We start from the raw sequence: 18,909 nt of genomic DNA on the forward strand, positions 1-18,909 counted from the left end.
ACTGGCCGCGCCGGCCTTTTTGTGAGGTCAAGCAGTTGCCGAGGCAGCATGGGGAAGCGGAGGCGCCCACGTCCAATCAACCACCACGCGTCAACCAAGGCCGCAGGCTTTTGGGGCCCGCGGTGCTCCGAACTTAACCCTTGGCTTTGCTGCGAAGCGAAGCCCGAGCGCACCTTGGGCCCGGGGGCTACTGTCGGCGTTCTGGGAACGGGGGTCCCCAGACTTGCCTGCCTGCGGCCCACGGCGTGGCTAAGCCAGCAGGCCGTATGACCCATCTTCATCAACAAGGCATCCAAGACCCTCGCGAGGGTCCAACCCTCGCGAGGCGGACGACGCAAGAACTCCTCTGAAGTGGCCTAGCCAGGCAGGCTCACGAGGAGCAGAGATATCAAGGCGGGGAAAAACCTCACGAGGCTCTCGTGATGTGATCCATGACGAACGACACCAGGCGGGCGCCAGCGCGCGCATCGTCCTTATTTCCTCTTTGGTGCTAAGGAGGCCAGCGCAGGCGAAGAGTACTGAGGCATCAGGCAAAGGTTGCTATATTGGTACAACAATACCAAGACCAGGAGGACGGCAAGACGGAGGTCATCATGGAGCCCAAGACGGCGTCACCATCAGAGCTTTTCGCAGGCGAAGACTGCTTTTGTCAGGATAGCTTGTACTAGCTGTCCCCCTTCAAATTAGCCCGCCGTTGTTGGCTCCCTTCTCGCTCGATATTTGGGAAGAGGACCAGGGCCTACATAAGTAGAGCTAGCAACCATAGTGGAGGCATCTCATCTTAGCTTGATCCAACCCGATCGAGAGCCTACCCTAGCCACAAGAACACCTCAACCTCAGGAGGCTGTGCTTCCCTTGTACTGTTCATCATCAGCCCTAGAGGCAATCCACCACCACCATACTGGAGTAGGGTATTACACCACAACGGTGGCCCGAACCAGTATAAACCTCATGTCTTTCTGTGTTGCGAGTTCGTCGAGTTTATCCGCGAGATCTTAGCGAGCTAGGGCGTAGATCGGTAGGAGGGCAAGACTTCGCGCGCACCCCTGTGTTCGAACCTTAAGGGTTTGCCGGAACCCCACATCCGACAGCCTGCGCCTACTTCCTTAGCACCAAAGAGGAAACAAAGACGCTGCACTCGCTGGCGCCCACCTGGCACCGATCGTCACGGCTCACGTCACGAGAGCCTCGTGAGGTTTGCCCCGCCTTGATATCTCCGCTCCTCGTGAGTCTGCCTGACGAGGCCACTCCAGGGGAGGTCTTGCGTCGTCCGTCTTGCGAGGCTTGGCCCCTCGCGAGAGTCTTGGATGCCTTGTTGATGAAGGTGGGCCATACGGCCTGCTGGTTTAGCCTCGCTGTGGGCCGCATGCAGGCAAGTCAGGGGACCCTCATTCCCAGAACACCGACAGTAGCCCCCGGGCCCAAGGTGCGCTTGGGCTTGGCATCGCGGCGAAGCCAAGGGTCAAGTACGAAGTACCGTGGGCCCCAAAATCCCGCGGCCTCGGTTGACGCGTGGCGGTTGATTGGACGTGGGCGTCAACGCTTCCCCATGCTGCCTCGGCAACTGCACGACTTGGCTAGTCCCTGCGACATGCAAGGAAAACCATCATTACCGGCGATCGTGGGTGGCGCCGGTTGGCCTTCTCTTGATATAAATGGGGAGGGGGCGGAGCCCCCGTTGCCCATCTCTTCCTCGCTGGCTTGCTTCTTCTTCTTCGCTCCATTGCTTGCAGTGCCAACAATGGCGCCACGAAGGAAGTTCTCCGTCGCCGAGAAAGAAAAGGCCCCTCGGGAGGGACCCCGCTCCCCGGCGCCCAAGCGCGGACGCGGCCGTCCGCGCAAGCATGTCGCGTCCCCCGCCGTGGCCCACTGTCGAGGCAGCGCCGCGGCACGCGGAGGGGGTCGTCCCAGCCATGGCGGTCAAGTTGACGAGGGGAGGCATGCTATGGTGGCGCGGCCCCCCCGCCCGCGCTACCACACAGCGGAAGTGTCGCCGGAGTTTGTCATCTGGTCGGAGAACCCGGCCGGCATCTGGCTCTAATTTCCGCGCTTCTTCGCCGGCGAACTGCTGGCCTCTAGTCCAGGCGGACTCTGGTTGCAGGAGGATGGTTGCTGTAGCAAGGCCTCTTGGGTCGTGGTCGAGACTTCCGCCGCTGGCAACATAGCCCTGGCCGGCGGCTGGCAGACGTTCGCCCGCGCGCGCGGCCTGGGCAGGCAGTGCACCCTCCACTTCAAGTACGATGGCGGATCGACCCTCTATGTAAGGGTGTTTGGGGAAGATGGTCGCCGCACCGGGTGCTGTCCCGAGGCGAATGACGGTGAGGAGGTGCTCGGCCTTGGGGACGATTGCGACGAGGATGAGGGCGAGCCTGCCCTTGGCGGCGACCGTGTCTTGTCCAGCTTCGGCGGCCCTTCCTCCGGCGACAGCTCCAGCAGCAGCGGCTACGACCAGCCACCGCGCCGCCGCGCCCGCTTTGAAGGCGGTAGCGGGTCATCTCGTCGCCGCGCCTCCGTGAAGCGCGAGGATGGATCCAGCTAGGCTCGGGGTGCCGCCAGGGGCCTGCCTCCGCGGATCACTTCAACGCTACTTTCGTTTTACTCTTTTTCCTGCATCAAGAATGAAACCAGTATGGGCCCAGGGGGGTGTGTACCAAACTATGGTTCCTCGGTTATTGCACTATGCGTGTTGTTCCCGTGTTGTGTCGTTATTTCGCGCAAAGATAACTTAACCTGGTATATTCAGGACGCCCTCTTCCTCACGAGGCACTTATTTCCTCATGTCCGGCTTGCCTTGGCGGCCTACATTCGCTCAGGAACTGCAAAAATTCGTCAGGAAGTGCGCTAAAAGATTTGCCGTTCACCCTGGCCCTGACCTGGCGCTTCGTATCACGGTACCCGAGGGGCACGGACTAGGAGAGGTGCGTCAGCTTTTGGGCTCGAATGAGGGTGGCTCGCGAGAAGGCAGAGAGGAGAAAAATGCTCGCGAGGGCACCTGCCTAGCCCCCTCGTGAGGCATGCGAGAGAGAGAACACGAGCAAACCCGAGCCGGAAAAATGCAGTGAGAGGCGAGGAAATCAAACCAACAAGGAACGCCAAAAGCAAACTTGAATTAAGGAAAAGCGAACCAACTACGGAAAGCAAATAAAAAGCCGCGTCCGGCACCTAATCTAGTCTTCAAGTCTTCTCACCATCGTGGAGCTAAGTGCTGCCACTAGGCGTGGGCGGGAGCCCCGGGGCCTGAGGCCGGCGGTCCTGAGACTCCGGGGCGTGTACAGCCCCAACTCATTATTACGTGAGAGTGTCACGGGCGGCGATTCTTCACAGGCACCGGGCCTTCTTCACAGGCTCTGGGCCTTGCTTCATGGGTAGAACTTCCGGAGGTGCTAGATGTTCCAGGCGTTTTGGATAGGTACCCCATCTTGTGTCTCCAGGCGCACGGCGCCAAGCCTGGAGATGTGGACGACCTTGAACGGGCCCTCCCACATTGTTGAAAGCTTATGCAGCCCTTCCTTGGAGAGGACCCGCCTCAGGACTAGGTCACCCGTCTCGAGCGTCCTTGAGCGGATGTTGTGGCAGTGGTATCGCCGCAGTGCTTGCTGGTACCTTGCCGCCCTCGGCGCAGCTTCGCGACGACGTTCCTCCCCGAGAACGAGATCAATCCCCGCGTGGCGTCCTGCTGCGTTTCGTCGAACGCTAGGACCCGTGCGGAGCGATGCTTGACCTCGTGAGGAAGGACTGCTTCAGCTCCGTAGACGAGGAAGAATGGAGTCTCACCCGTTGGCTTGGTGGCGGTGGTTCGGATGGACCACAGCACAGACTGGAGCTCGTCGTGCCAGCCCCTGCCACAGGCCTCCAGCTTCTTCTTGAAGGACCTGGTCTTGAGGCCCCTCGGGACCTCCGCGTTAGCGCGTTCGGCCTGACCATTACTCCTGGGTGGGCCACCAAAGCGTAGCAGATCTGTGTTCCAAGGTTAGCAAAGTAGGTTTTGAAGAGGTTGCTAGTAAACTGCGAACCATTATCAGTGATGATGCGGTTGGGGACCCCGAAGCGGCTCACGAGGCCCTTGATGAAATTGATAGCAGAGCCGACTGGGATGGTACGGACGGCCTCCACTTCCGCCCACTTGGTGAACTTGTCGATGGCGACGTAGAGATAGCGGTAGCCCCCTGGCACCCGAGGGAACGGGCCTAAGATATCCAGCCCCCAGACTGCGAACGGCCATGTGAGCAGGATAGTTTGGAGGCCCTGAGCAGGCTGATGGATTTGCTTGGCGTGGAATTGGCAAGCTTCGCAAGACTTCACCAACTCGGCTGCGTCGTTGAGTGCTGTAGGCCAGTAGAATCCACTGTGGAACACCTTGCCGACAAGGGTCCGTGACGACGAGTGGTGTCCGCAGTCCCCGCCGTGTATGTCAATCAGCAACTCCCTTCCTTGATCGCTGGAGATGCAGCGCAGCGTGACATCGTTCGGTCGTTTCCTGTATAACTCGTCGTCTTGGATACAGTATGCCGTGGCTTGCCGGGCCACGCGCTCCACGTCCTCTTCCTTCTCCATCAGCGTCCTGTGCGTCAGGTACTCCTTGAATTCCCTGGTCTAGCATTCTTCCTGGGGCTCGAGCGCCAAGAGCAGCCGAGCTCCTGAGGTCGGGCCACAGGCTAGGGCTCCCGTAGCCGGAGGCTGTGGGAGCTCCTCCCGAGGCTGAGTCATGCTTGACAGAGGTGGCGTAGCTGATGGCTTGAAGAGCCGCTCCTCAAAGACACCGGGCTCCTGCGGTTGCCGCTTGGATGCTCTCCTGGCGATGTCGTCGGCTTCCTTGTTGGTGCTCCGGGGCACGTGCTGCAGCTCCAGGCCCGAGAACTGCTTCTCCATCTTGCGTACCTCCGCGAGGTAGGCCTCCATATGCTCGTCCTTCGGCTCGTACACCTTGTTGGAGAAGTTGATGAGAAGTTGCGAGTCGCCTCTGACGATGAGGCGCTTCACCCCTAGAGCCGCCGCAGCCTTCAGCCAGCTATGAGGCCTTCGTATTCCGCGATATTGTTGGAGACATTCTCGCCGTGTTGAGCTTGTCCTGAGTGGGTGAGATGAGCACCGCTCCAGCCCCCGCGCCCTGGTGTGCAAAGGCGCCATCGAAATACATGACCCAGCCGTCTGGAGCCTCGCTTCCTGGGGAGGTGGACCGGTCTTCTCCTTCCTCAAGTGTCGGGGCATCCGTCCATTCTGCCACAAAGTCAGCGACCGCGGCCCCCTTCATGACCCTAGTAGTGCTGAACTCCAACTGGAATGCTTGCAACTCGATGTTCCACTCAGCGACCCTTCCGGCTGAGTTAGCGCTCCTGAGTACCCTTTCCAATGGGTAGGCTGAGAGGACCTTGATGGGGTGGCCCTGGAAGTAGTGTCGCAGCTTGTGTGAGGCCACTAGGAGTGCGAGCAGGAGTTTCTGGGGCATGGGGTAGCGTGCCCTCACGTCCCGCAGTACGGTGCTGACGAAGTACACCGGGTGTTCGACGAGGGCTGGCACACTGTCGAGGCTTGGGTCCTGTGGAGATCGGGGCACATCCTGAGGTGGAGGGGTTCCTGAGGCCTGACTGTCCTCAGGAGCCCCTGCGATGTTGCCCTGCGGAGCTTGGTCTTCCACTGCTGATGCCTTTGCTGCGCCTTCCTGACCCTACGCCACTTCAGCTCCGGCTTGGCGCAGCGTGCCCTTGGCTTGGCGCTCCTCCCGAACCGCCACCAGCGCCGCACTGGCGGAGTACGGGGTGGCGGCAAGGTAGACTACTAGAGGCTCGAGAGGCCGTGGTGCCACCATCACCGGGGGGCTGGTAAGGTATTTGTTGAGGTCTCGGAAGGCCTGGTCAGCCTCTAGGGTCCATTCGAACGGGCCCTTCTTCTTCATGAGCTTGAAGAAGGGTAAGGCACGCTCACCTAGTTTGGAGATGAAACGCCCTAACGCAGTCACCCGCCCTGCTAGCTTCTGCATCTCTTTGAGGGTCTGTGGTGGGCTGATGTCCTCGATGGCCTTGATCTTCTCTGGATTCGCCCCGATCCCTTTGTGGGATACGAGGAATCCCAGCAGCTTGCCGGAGGGGACGCCGAACACGCACTTCTCCGAGTTAAGCCTCAAGTTCACTTGGCGCAGGCTCTCAAAGGTCTTCTCCAAGTCTTGAATCAATGTCCTCGCCTCGCGAGACTTGACCACTATGTCATCGACGTAGGCCTCTGTGTTTCTCCCGAGCTGCCGCCCCAGGGTGATGTGCATCAACCGCTGAAAGGTCGCGCCCGCGTTGCGCAGCCCGAAGGGCATGCAGGTGTAGCAGTACACCCCACATGGTGTCAGGAAGGCTGTCTTCTCCACATCTTCTACCGCCATCTTGATATGATCATACCCTGAGAACGCATCCAGGAAGCACAGCAGGTCACACTCGGCAGTGGAGTCAACAATCTGGTCAATGCGCGGGAGTGGGAACGGATATTGGGGGCAGGCTTTGTTAAGGTTGGTGAAGTCGACGCACATCCGTTCCGTCCCGCCTTTCTTCGGCACTACAACGGGGTTCGCCAGCCATTCGGGATATCGAACTTCTCGGATGGCTCCTGCCGCCCCCAGTTTGTGTGTCTCTTGGACAATGAAGGCCTGCTTCTCAGTGGACTGCCGTCTTGCTGGCTGCTTCACGGGGCGTACATTGGGGCATACCCTTAGATGATGCTGGATCACCTCCCTCGGGACTCCTACCAGCTGATTGGGCTCCCACGCGAATATCTCCTTGTTCGCGCGCAAGAACCTCACTAAGGCTTCTTCTTGTCCCGGGTCAAGGCCGGCTCCTATGGTGAAGGTGGCTCCTAAACACCCGTCCTCATTGACCTGCACCTGCTTGGTTTCCGCCTTGTCTTGGGTGAACAGCTGCTTCTTCTTGGTAGGCGCAGCCTCCTTGGCCTCGGGGGTACCGGCGCCGGCGGGCTGTGCTGCTGCCGTGGTCTTGAAGGCGAGCCTGAGCGCCGTCACGGCCTCCTTAGTGTCCCCCTTGATGGTGAGGACGCCCTTGCTTCCTGGCATCTTCATGAGGTTGTAGGCCGGATGGGTCGCCACCATGAACTGAGCGAGAGCCGGGTACCCGAGGATGGCGTTGTATGGGAGACCGATGCGGGCGATGTCGAAGTCCACCAGCTCGGTGCGGTAGTTGTCGTGTGTGCCGAAGGTGACAGGGAGGCGGATCTGCCCCAGAGAGTGGGCAGATCCACCACCCACTCCCAAAAAGGGCTTGCTGAGGCCGAGCCGCTCGAGCGGCACGTGAAGAAGGCTGAAGGCTTCTATGGAGAGCAAGTTGAGGCCAGCACCGCCGTCGATGAGGGTCTTTGTAATGGCCACATTGCAGATGGTGGGCGTGCAGAGCATTGGGAGCATCCCGGAGCCGGTGGTAGAGTCGGGGTGGTCTTCTGAGCCGAAGGTGAGGTCGGCCTCTAGCGCAGGCCAACCCGGCGGAGCCCCCGGGCGCTTGGAGGTGGCCCTGATCTGACGGACGAACGGCTTGATGTGGCGGTCTGAAGGTGGTGCTTGAGAGCCGCCCAGCAGGGCCGCGACGGCATGGTGCATCGGCACCGCGTAGCGAGTGGCAAAGAGGTCGCGGAGTTCTCCCCACGAGGCCACCATGGATCCCGGGAGGCTGAGCAGCCAGGCGTGCGGCTCGCCGGCGAGGGCCATGGGGAACCAGTTGGCCATGATCTTGTCGTTGCCCCCGGCTTCGAGGACAGCCTCCTCGTAAGCCAGCAGGAACGGCGTCGGGTCTGCCGCGCCGTCGTAACGCGGCGGCATCTCTGGCTTGAACTTGGTCGGCCACCGCACTCGCCATAGGGCGGGGGCCAGGGCTCGGTACCCAGACGCCCCGCTGTTGGTGTCGGCCACAGAGGTGGATAGCGGGGCACCTGCCATGGGGGCGAAGTACGGCGGCGCGGGGCGCAGGTTGGTGGAGAGGAGCTCCGGTGCACCCCTACCTGGCGCGCCAAATGTCGGATGTGGGGTTCCGGCAAACCCTTAAGGTTCGAACACTGGGGTGCGCGCGAAGACTTTCCCTCCTACCGATCTACGCCCTAGCTCGCTAAGATCCCGCGGACGAACTCGACGAAGTCACAACACAGAAAGACATGAGATTTATACTAGTTCGGGCCACCATTGTGGTGTAATACCCTACTCCAGAGTGGTGGTGGTGGATTGCCTCTTGGGCTGATGATGAACAGTACGGAGGGAAGAACAGCCTCCTAAGGTTGAGGTGTTCTTGTGGCTAGGGTAGGCTCTCGATCAGATTGGACCAAGCTAAGATCCGATGCCTCTACTGTGGTGGCTAGCTCTACTTATATAGGCCCTGGTCCTCTTCCCAAATGTTGAGCGGGAATGGAGCCAACAACGGCGGGCAAATTTGAAGGGGGGCAGCTAGTACAAGCTATCCTGACAAAAGTGGTCTTCGCCTGCGAAAGGCTCTGGTGGTGACGTCGTCCTGGGCTCCATGATGACCTCCGTCTTGCCGTCCTCCAGGTCTTGGTCTTGTTGCACCGATATAGCAACCTTTACTTGATGCCTCGGTACTCTTCGCCTGTGCCTGCTTCCTTAGCACCAAAGAGGAAACAAGGACGCTGCGCGCGCTGGCGCCTGCCTAGCGCCGATCGTCACGGCTCACGTCACGAGAGCCTCGTGAGGTTTGCCCCGCCTTGATATCTCCGCTCCCCGTGAGCCTGCCTGACGAGGCCACTCCTGAGGAGGTCTTGCATCGTCCGTCTCGCGAGCCTTGGCCCCTCGCGAGAGTCTTGGATGCCTTGTTGATGAAGGTGGGCTGTACGGCCTGCTTGCTTAGCCTCGCCGTGGGCCGCAGGCAGGCAAGTCTGGGGACCCCCGTTCCCAGAACGCCGACATTAATCTCCCGCCAACGTTCTATTTCTGTCGCCGTTTATTTTGCAATATTTACTTTTCAATCTATACAACAAAAATACCAAAAATATTGATCTTATTATCTTTATCAGATCTCACTTTTGCAAGTGGTCGTGAAGGGATTGACAACCCCTTTATCACGTTGGTTGCAAGGTTCTTAATTGTTTGTGCAGGTACTAGGGATTTGCGTGTAGTCTCCTACTGGATTGATACCTTGGTTCTCAAAAACTGAGGGAAATACTTACGCTACTTTGCTGCATCACCCTTTCCTCGTCAAGGGAAAACCAATGCATGCTCAAGAGGTAGCAAGAAGGATTTCTGGCGCCGTTGCCGGGGAGGCTTACACCAAGTCAAGTCAAGATTTGATCTCCCGCCAACGTGCGATTTCTGGCACCGTTGCCGGGGAGATCTACACACAAGTCAAGACATACCAAGTACCCATCACAAACTCTTATCCCTCACATTACATTATTTGCCATTTGCCTCTCGTTATCCTCTCCCCACTTCACCTTTGCCTTTTCTGCGCCCTCCTTCCATTCGATCTTGTGTTACCATGTGCCTTCTTTTTGCTTGCACCTTCGCTAGCTAAAATTTTATGGATCCTCGTCCCCCTGCTAATCTTTTTGAGAGATCCAATTATGATGAACCAATTTCTAGTGATTTAAGTGCACTAGATTATCTTTATGAGGTTTTTCTTGAAATTTGTGAATCTGAAAATTGTGATGAAGAAATTTATGAAGAGACTCACGATAGCTCCTTGAATAAAAAGCATGATTGTAATGATTTTACTATAAATTCTCTTGATGTCAATTGTGCTAATAATATGCAAAACCCTAAGCTTGGGGATCCTAGTTTTGCTTTGTCTACTACTTGTTGCAATGATCATGATTGGGGTGATTCTTCTTATGATCTTGAAAATTTATTTAATCCCCATGATGAATATGAGATTGATAATAGTGTTTGCAATAATATTGAAAGTGGGTTTGGAAGAGTGTCCTTTAGATCCCACATATTTGGAGAATGTTCAATCTTATGGTATTTTTCATAAAAGTGGGTTTGGAGAGGTCATGACTTTAGTTAATGATAATCCCACTATTTTGGAAGAGTGTCAACTTCGCATGCATGTGGATCGTGTTGAGAATAATTTATTTGATAGCTATTTTGTTGAATTTTCTTATGATCCCACATGTAATTATTATGAGAGAGGAAAATATGATTGTAGAAATTTTCATGTTACTAAATTACGTCTCGTTATGTTGAGATTGCTATTGTTTCTTTCCGCTTCCTTGCATATGCTTGTTTTTTCTTGCTATGATAATTTGTTTGCCTATAAGATGCCTATGCATAGGAAGTATGTTAGACTTAGATGTGTTTGTCATGTGTTTCATAGGAAGTATGATAATTTCTTTGTGCTTCAATTCTTGTCTTCCATGTGAGCATCATTGAAATTATCAATGCCTAGCTAAAAAGGTTTTAAAGAAAAGTGCTTGTTGGGAGGCAACCCAATTTTATTTGTGTTCCTTGATTTTTTGTTCCTGTTTAGTAATAAATATTTCATCTAGCCTCTGGTTAGTTGTGGTTTTATGTTTTAATTAGTTTTTGTGCCAAGTAAAACCTATAGGATCTTCTTGGGTGATAATTATTTGATCTTGCTGAAAAAAGTCAGAAACTTTCTGCTCACGAAAACAATTGTTAAAAATCACTAGAAACTGTACTGATTCCGATTGCGGTAGATCAATAATCAAATTATCTAGGCCTTCCTATTTTGGTAGATATTTCTGAGTTACAGAAGTTTGCGTTTGATACAGATTACTACAGACTGTTCTGTTTTTGACAGATTCTGTTTTTCGTGTGTTGTTTGCTTATTTTGATGGATCTATGGCTAGTATCGGGGGGTATGAACCACAGAGAAGTTGGAATACATTAGGTTTAACACCAATATAAATAAATAATGAGTTCATTACAGTACCTTATAGTGGTGGTTTGTTTTTATTTCGCTAACGGAGCTCATGAGATTTTCTGTTGAGTTTTTGTTGTGAAGTTTTCAAGTTTTTGGGTAAAGATTTGATGGATTTTGGAACAAGGAGCGGCAAGACCTAATATTGGGGATTCCCAAGGCACCCCAAGGTAAAATTCAAGGACAACCAAAAGCCTAAGCTTGGGGGTGCAACAGAAGGCATCCCCTCTTTTGTCTTCGTCTATGGGTAACTTTACTTGAGGCTATATTTTTATTCACCACATGATATGTGTTTTGCTTGGAGCGTCTTGTATGATTTGAGTCTTTTCTTTTTAGTTTATCAGAATCATCCTTGCTGTACACACCTTTTGGAGAGACACACATGAATCGGAATTTATTAGAATACTCTATGTGCTTCACTTATATCTTTTGAGCTAGATAATTTTGCTCTAGTGCTTCCCTTAGATATTTTAGAGCACGGTGGTGGTTTTATTTTATAGAAATTATTGATCTCTCATGCTTCACTTATATTATTTTGAGAGTCTTTTAGAACAACATGGTAATTTGCTTTGGTTAAAATTTTAGTCCTAAAGTGATGAGCATCCAAGGTAGGTATAATAAAAACTATCATATAAAGTGCATTGAATATTATGAGAAGTTTGATTCTTTATGATTGTTTTGAGATATGAAGATGGTGATATTAGAGTCATGCTAGTTGAGTAGTTGTGAATTTGAGAAATACTTGTGTTAAAGTTTGTGATTCCCATAGCATGCACGTATGGTGAACCGTTATGTGATGAAGTCGGAGCATGATTTATTTATTGATTGTCTTCCTTATGAGTGGTGGTCGGGGACGAGCGATGGTATTTTCCTACTTTGTTTCGATAACTAATAGATTTTTCCAATAAGTATGTGAGTTCTTTATGACTAATGTTGAGTCCATGGATTATACACACTCTCACCCTTCCAGCATTTCTAGCCTCTCTAATACCGCGCACCTTTCGCCGGTATCATACACCCACCATATACTTTCCTCAAAACAGCCACCATACCTACCTATTATGGCATTTCCATAGACATTCCGAGATATATTTCCATGCAACTTTCCACCATTCGATTTATTATGACACGCTCCATCATTGTCATATTTCTTTGCATGATCATGTAGTTGACATCGTATTTGTGGCAAAGCCACCGTTCATGATTTTCATACATGTCACTCTTGATTCATTGCGTATCCCGGTACACCGCCGGAGGCATTCACATAGAGTCATATTTTGTTCTAAGTATTGAGTTCTAATTTTTGAGTTATAAGTAAATAAAAGTATGATGATCATCATTATTAGAGCATTGTCCCAAGTGAGGAAAGGATGATGGAGATTATGATTCCCCCACAAGTCGGGATGAGACACTGGACTAAAAAAAAAAAAAGGAAAGAAAAGAGGCCATAAAAAAGAGAGAAAGGCCCAAACAAAAAAAAGAGAAAAAGAGAGAAGGGACAATGTTACTATCCTTTTACCACACTTGTGCTTCAAAGTAGCACCGTGATCTTCATGATAGAGAGTCTCCTATGTTATCACTTTCATATACTAGTGGGAATTTTACATTATAGAACTTAGCTTGTATATTCCAATGATGGGCTTCCTCAAAATGCCCTAGGTCTTCGTGAGCAAGCGAGTTGGATGCACACCCACTTAGTTTCTTTTGTTGAGCTTTCATACACTTATAGCTCTAGTGCATTCGTTGCCTGGCAATCCCTACTCACTCACATTGATATCTATTGATGGGCATCTCCATAGCCCGTTGATACGCCTAGTTGATGTGAGACTATCTTCTCCTTTTTGTCTTCTCCACAACCACCATTCTATTCCACATATAGTGCTATGTCCATGGCTCACGCTCATGTATTGCGTGAAGATTGAAAAAGTTTGAGAACATCAAAAGTATGAAACAATTGCTTGGCTTGTCATCGGGGATGTGCATGATTTAAATATTTTGTGTGATGAAGATAGAGCATAGCCAGACTATATGACTTTGTAGGGATAACTTTCTTCGGCCATGTTATTTTGAGAAGACATAATTGCTTTACTAGTGTGCTTGAAGTATTATTAGTTTTATGTCAATATTAAACTTTTGTCTTGAATCTTTCGGATCTGAACATTCATGCAACAATAAAGAAAATTACATTGAGAATTATGTTAGGTAGCATTCCACGTCGAAAATTCTGTTTTTATCATTTACCTACTCGAGGACGAGTAGGAATTAAGCTTGGGGATGATTGATACGTCTCCAACGTAATAATTTTATTATTATTCCATGCTATTATATTATCTGTTTTGGATGTTTAATGGGATTTATTATGCACTTTTATATTATTTTTGGGACTAACCTACTAAACGGAGGCCTAGTGCAAATTGCTGTTTTTTGCCTATTTCAGTGTTACGCATAAAAGGAATATCAAACAGAGTCCAAACGGAATGAAACATTCGCGAGAATCGTTTTTGGAACAAACGCAATCCAGGAGACTTGGAGTGGACGTCAAGGAAGCAACAAGGCGGACACGAGGTAGGGAGGCGCGCCTAGGGGTAGGCGCGCCCCCACCCTCGTGGGTCCCTCGTGGGTCCACCGACCTACTTTCTTTGCCTATATATACTCTCATACCCTGAAAACATCCAGGAGCCCCACAAAACACTTTCTCCACCGCCGCAACCTTCTATACCCGTGAGATCCCATCTTGGGGCCTTTTCCGGCACTCCACCGGAGGGTGAATCGATCAGGAGGGCTTCTACATAAACACCATAGCCTCTCCGATGATGTGTGAGTAGTTTACCACAGGCCTTCGGGTCCATAGTTATTAGCTAGATGCCTTCTTCTCTCTCTTTGGATCTCAATACAAAGTTCTCCTTGATTCTCTTGGAGATCTATTCGATGTAATACTTTTTGTGGTGTGTTTGTCGAGATCCCATGAATTGTGGGTTTATGATCAAGATTATCTATGAACAATATTTGATTCTTCTCTGAATTCTTATATGTATGATTTGATATCTTTGCAAGTCTCTTCGAATTATCAGTTTGGTTTGGCCTACTAGATTGATCTTTCTTGCAATGGGAGAAGTGCTTAGCTTTGGGTTCAATCTTGCGGTGTCCTTTCCCAGTGACAGCAGGGGCGGCAAGGCACGTATTGTATTCTTGCCATCGAGGATAAAAAGATGGGGTTTATATCATATTGCTTGAGTTTATCCCTCTACATCATGTCATCTTGCCTAATGCGTTACTCCGTTCTTATGAACTTAATACTCTAGATGCATGCTGGATAGCGGTCGATGTGTGGAGTAATAGTAGTAGATGCAAAATTGTTTCGGTCTACTTGTCACGGATGTGATGCCTATATACATGATCATGCCTAGATATTCTCATAACTATGCACTTTTCTATCAATTGCTCGACAGTAATTTGTTCACCCACCATAGAATATGCTAGCTTGAGAGAAGCCACTAGTGAAACCTATGGCCCCCGGGTCTATTTTCCATCATATTAATCTCCCGCCAATGTGCTATTTCTGTCGCCGTTTATTTCGCAATCTCTACTTTTCAATCTATACAACAAAATACCAAAAATATTAATCTTATTATCTTTATCAGATCTCACTTTTGCAAGTGGCCTTGAAGGGATTTACAACCCCTTTATCGCGTTGGTTGCAAGGTTCTTAATTGTTTGTGCAGGTACTAGGGATTTGCGTGTAGTCTCCTACTGGATTGATACCTTGGTTCTCAAAAACTGAGGGAAATACTTACGCTACTTTGCTGCATCACCCTTTCCTCTTCGAGGGAAAACCAACGCATGCTCAAGAGGTAGCAAGAAGGATTTCTGGCGCCGTTGCCGGGGAGGCTTACACCAAGTCAAGTCAAGATTTGACCTCCGGCTAACGTGCGATTTCTGGTGCCGTTGCCGGGGAGATCTACGCACAAGTCAAGACATACCAAGTACCCATCACAAACTCTTATCCCTCGAATTACATTATTTGCCAGTATGCTTTTGAACTTACCTTTATGTAATTCAGCGAAGAAATGATCTAACAGATTTATGTCTGCAGGTATGCTGACTGGCCGTCCCGAAGAGGAAATGTCTGGCTCTCAAGGCGACCTGCTGCAAGAGCTGTCCCAACTGCATGAGCGAGCTCGGCAAGCAATGCGGAGCGTTGCCAAAGCTTTGTGGCCGTCCACCTCTCCTCCAGGAAGTATGGAGGAGCTTGTGAAGCTATTCCAAGGAGCTCGGCGGCGCTTCCGATTGTGGAAGATATTGGCCTGCCGAGAAGGTGCGCGAGAGGCCTGGGCCATGCTGAAAACATGGTACACCAAGCTTGATCCGAATCATATGGCCCGGGTCAGATGAAAAAGAAATTCTAGTTAGTTTGGTATATGACCATGTAAAGATAGCCGCCAAGTATTCCCAACAGGATTGTAAGCTAGATAGCCTATTAGATGGCATAAAGGAAGAAGTTTTTGAGTCCAAGTGACTATGTACTTCAATTGACAAATTTGTCCCTAGCCGGATTGTAAAATGATTGTCATGGCAGACATTTTCGCTTCGACCTGTGGACCCGAAGGCGCGAAGTGTTTCTGAATACCGCAACGGTAATATAGACCGGGGTATGCATGGAAACCAGGCGTAGGGGTCATAGTTGCTTGAACAGACAAGTTGTATCTGGCTAGCTATGTTATATTACATGTTGATTCTAAGAAACATCTTCCAGGGAGAATAGTTCCGTTAAGGGTTCCTTTCCCTGGCTGAACATGCGTTAGTATGCATGTCCAAACTGTGATCGAAAAATCGTAGTATACGTAACATCTGGGGGTTCATAGTGTAATGAGTGTAAAACGTCTTTAGTCCACCGACCGAATATTCCCTTGAGAATGCTAGCTTTCGGCTTCACCCAGTTTGAGGTACACGTCCGGATGACCCGGCTGTAACAATCGCAGAGGTGCTCCCTTTATGCCCTAGCCGAACAAACGGGAACGTAGGGCATAAGCATAGGTGCCAGGCAACCCAGCTTGGCCAAAACTTAAGTCATAACGGTGCATATAATGGTGAAGAAAAGGTACATATGAGAAAAAAGACACATATGTGGGGAGCTTGATGCTCGTAAAATAATAATAATAAGCTTCTATAAGATAAGCCCCCAGGTATTATGAGCGTGTACATTTAAGGATGTGTATGTCATAGGTGTTCGGTTTAGCTGCACAAGAGCTTAAATCTAGAAAAAAGTTAAAGAGAGGAAAAGACAGAGAAAAATGGAGAAGAAAACGAACAAAGAGTCCGGCTCTAGGTGTAGAATCTTCGGAGTCTGGCGGCGTTCCACGGGTTCGGCTCTAGGCGATTGTCCGATGCATCACTCAGGCGTACGCTCCTCCAGTGAGCACTTCATCTATGATGAAGGGACCCTCCCACTTGGGCTTGAGTTTTTCCTCATTCTTTTCTAGCAAGTGTAGAACGAGTTCACCAACATTATAAGTCTTGGCCCGCACCTCTCTGCTTTGATATCTGCGAGCCTGTTGTTGATAGAATGCAGAACGGGATTTTGCAACGTCGCGCTCCTCCTCCAAGGCATCTAGACTGTCCTGTCGATCCAACTCGGCTTCTCTCTCTTCATACATGCGCACTCGAGGTGAGTCATGAATGATGTCGCAGGGCAAAATGGCCTCTGCGGCGTACACCATGAAAAATGGTGTGTATCCAGTAGTGCGATTGGGCGTGGTCCGCAGCCCCCAGAGTACGGAGTCGAGCTCCTCAACCCAGTGCTTGTTTGATTCTTTCAATGAACGCACTAGTCTAGGCTTAATGCCGCTCATAATAAGACCATTAGCTCGTTCGACTTGACCGGTTGTTTGTGGTTGATAGACCGAAGCGTAATCAAGCTTAATGCCCAATTTAGCACACCAGGATTTCACTTCATCGGCTGTGAGATTGGAGCCGTCATCGGTGATGATGCTGTGTGGGACACCATACCGGTGCACGACACCATATATAAAGTCTATCACCGGTCTAGCTTCGGCCGTTTTCACTGGTTTGGCAAACCCTTAAGGTTCGAACACTGGGGTGCGCGCAAAGTCTTTCCCTCCTACCGATCTACGCTCTAGCTCACTAAGATCTAGCGGACGAACTTGACGAACTCGCAACACAGAAAGACACGAGGTTTATACTGGTTCGGGCCACCGTTGTGGTGTTATACCCTACTCCTTTGTGATTGCCTCTTGGGCTGATGATGAACAGTACAAGGCAAGAACAGCCTCCAGAGGTTGAGGTGTTCTTGTGCTTGTGTAGTTGAGGATGATCTGAACCAGTTCGAGATCAGTTGCCTCCTACTGTGGTGGATAGTCCTATTTATAGAGGCCCTGGTCCTCTTCCCAAATATCGAGCGGGAATGGAGCCAACAACGGCGGGCAAATTTGAAGGGGGACAGCTAGTACAAGCTATCCTGACAAAAGCGATCTTCGCCTGCGAAAAGCTCTGGTGGTGACGCCGTCTGGGCTCCACGGTGACCTCCGTCTTGCCGTCCTCCTGGTCTTGGTCTCGTTGCACCAATATGGAAACCTTTGTCTGATGCCTCGGTACTCTTCGCCTGCGCTGGCCTCCTTAGCACCAAAGAGGAAATAAGGACGCTGCGCGCGCTGGCGCCCGCCTGGTGCCGTTCGTCATGGCTCACGTCACGAGAGCCTCGTGAGGTTTGCCTCGCCTTGATATCGCCACTCCTTGTGAGCCTGCCTGGCTAGGCCACTCCAGAGGAGGTCTTGCGTCGTCCGCCTCGCGAGGGTATTGGATGCATTGTTGATGAAGATGGGTTGTACGGCCTGCTGCTTAGCCACGTTGTGGGCCGCAGGCAGGCAAGTCTGGGGACCCCCATTCCCAGAACGCCGACAGTAGCCCCCGAGCCCAAGGTGCGCTCGGGCTTGGCTTCGCGGCGAAGCCAAGGGTCAAGTTCGGAGCACCGCGGGCCCCAAAAGCCTGCGGCCTTGGTTGACGCATGGCGTTTGATTGGACGTGGGCGTCTCCGCTTCCCCACGCTGCCTCGGGAACTGCTTGCCCTGACAAAGGCTGGCGCAGGTAGTTCTTTCCTTCATTGATTCTTCCTTGCCTCACTCCCGATCCCCTTTCTTGCCTTTTGCCGCCGCTATCTCCAGATCTGCTCCATCCTTGCCCTGCATCTGCCGCCCATGGTGCCGCGCAAAGTCAAGACTTCCTCAGCACCGGCTTGGTATGCGCCGGCCCTTGAGGCGCCCACCGTTGATGATGGCATCTGCCACGGAAGGGTGTAGATAGGATTCCCCTTAGTATCAGCTTTTGTTTCCTGCGAAGAATCGTGAATCACCCCGTGGGGGCATGTAAGGGTCTGTAATGCCTTTGGTGCTTATCTTCCTTGTTATGAAAACTTGGTGAGCGCATGTCCCGTTAAGGCTCGGTCCCCCCTTTCTTTCCTCGCGATGGTTTGTTGCTCTACGCTGACAGGTCCCGGTCCCCAGGCAGGCTACAGCCGTCGCTGGTATGCCAGGTCGCGTGCCGTGGTCAAGGCTAAGAGGTGTGCGGCCCGAGGTCCAGTAAGAGCCCCTGAGGCGCGATGCTCAGGAGGTCCCCCTTAGCGCTCAAGCAGCCATGGTAAGGCAAGAAAGGAATATGACTTGGCCGCAACGGGGCTGTGGCATGGCGAGAGTGACCCTTAGGCCCAGATATTTAGCCGATCCTAGGGAGAAACTTATCTTGTTGACTTCATGGCGATTCCTGATGTTGCGCTAGGGCTGCGCGCCAACTCGGGCGGCATAGCCAGGTCGGCCCACACGAGTTCTCCTCCCCTCATGCTCTCCTTAGTGCTCTACGTCCTCAGGTCCCAGCCCTCGAGCGAGCTCAGCCACCGCTGGTATGCCAGGTCACGATGCCGTGGTCAAGGCCAGGGGTGAGGGCTGGAGAGCCAGTAAGAGCTCTTGAGTCGCCATGCTCAGGAGCCCCCCTTTTAACGCGCAAGCAAATTGCACGAGAGAAAAAGAGACTC

This window comes from Triticum aestivum, chromosome 6D (genome assembly GCF_018294505.1).
Source record: "Triticum aestivum cultivar Chinese Spring chromosome 6D, IWGSC CS RefSeq v2.1, whole genome shotgun sequence".
NCBI lineage: Eukaryota > Viridiplantae > Streptophyta > Magnoliopsida > Poales > Poaceae > Triticum > Triticum aestivum.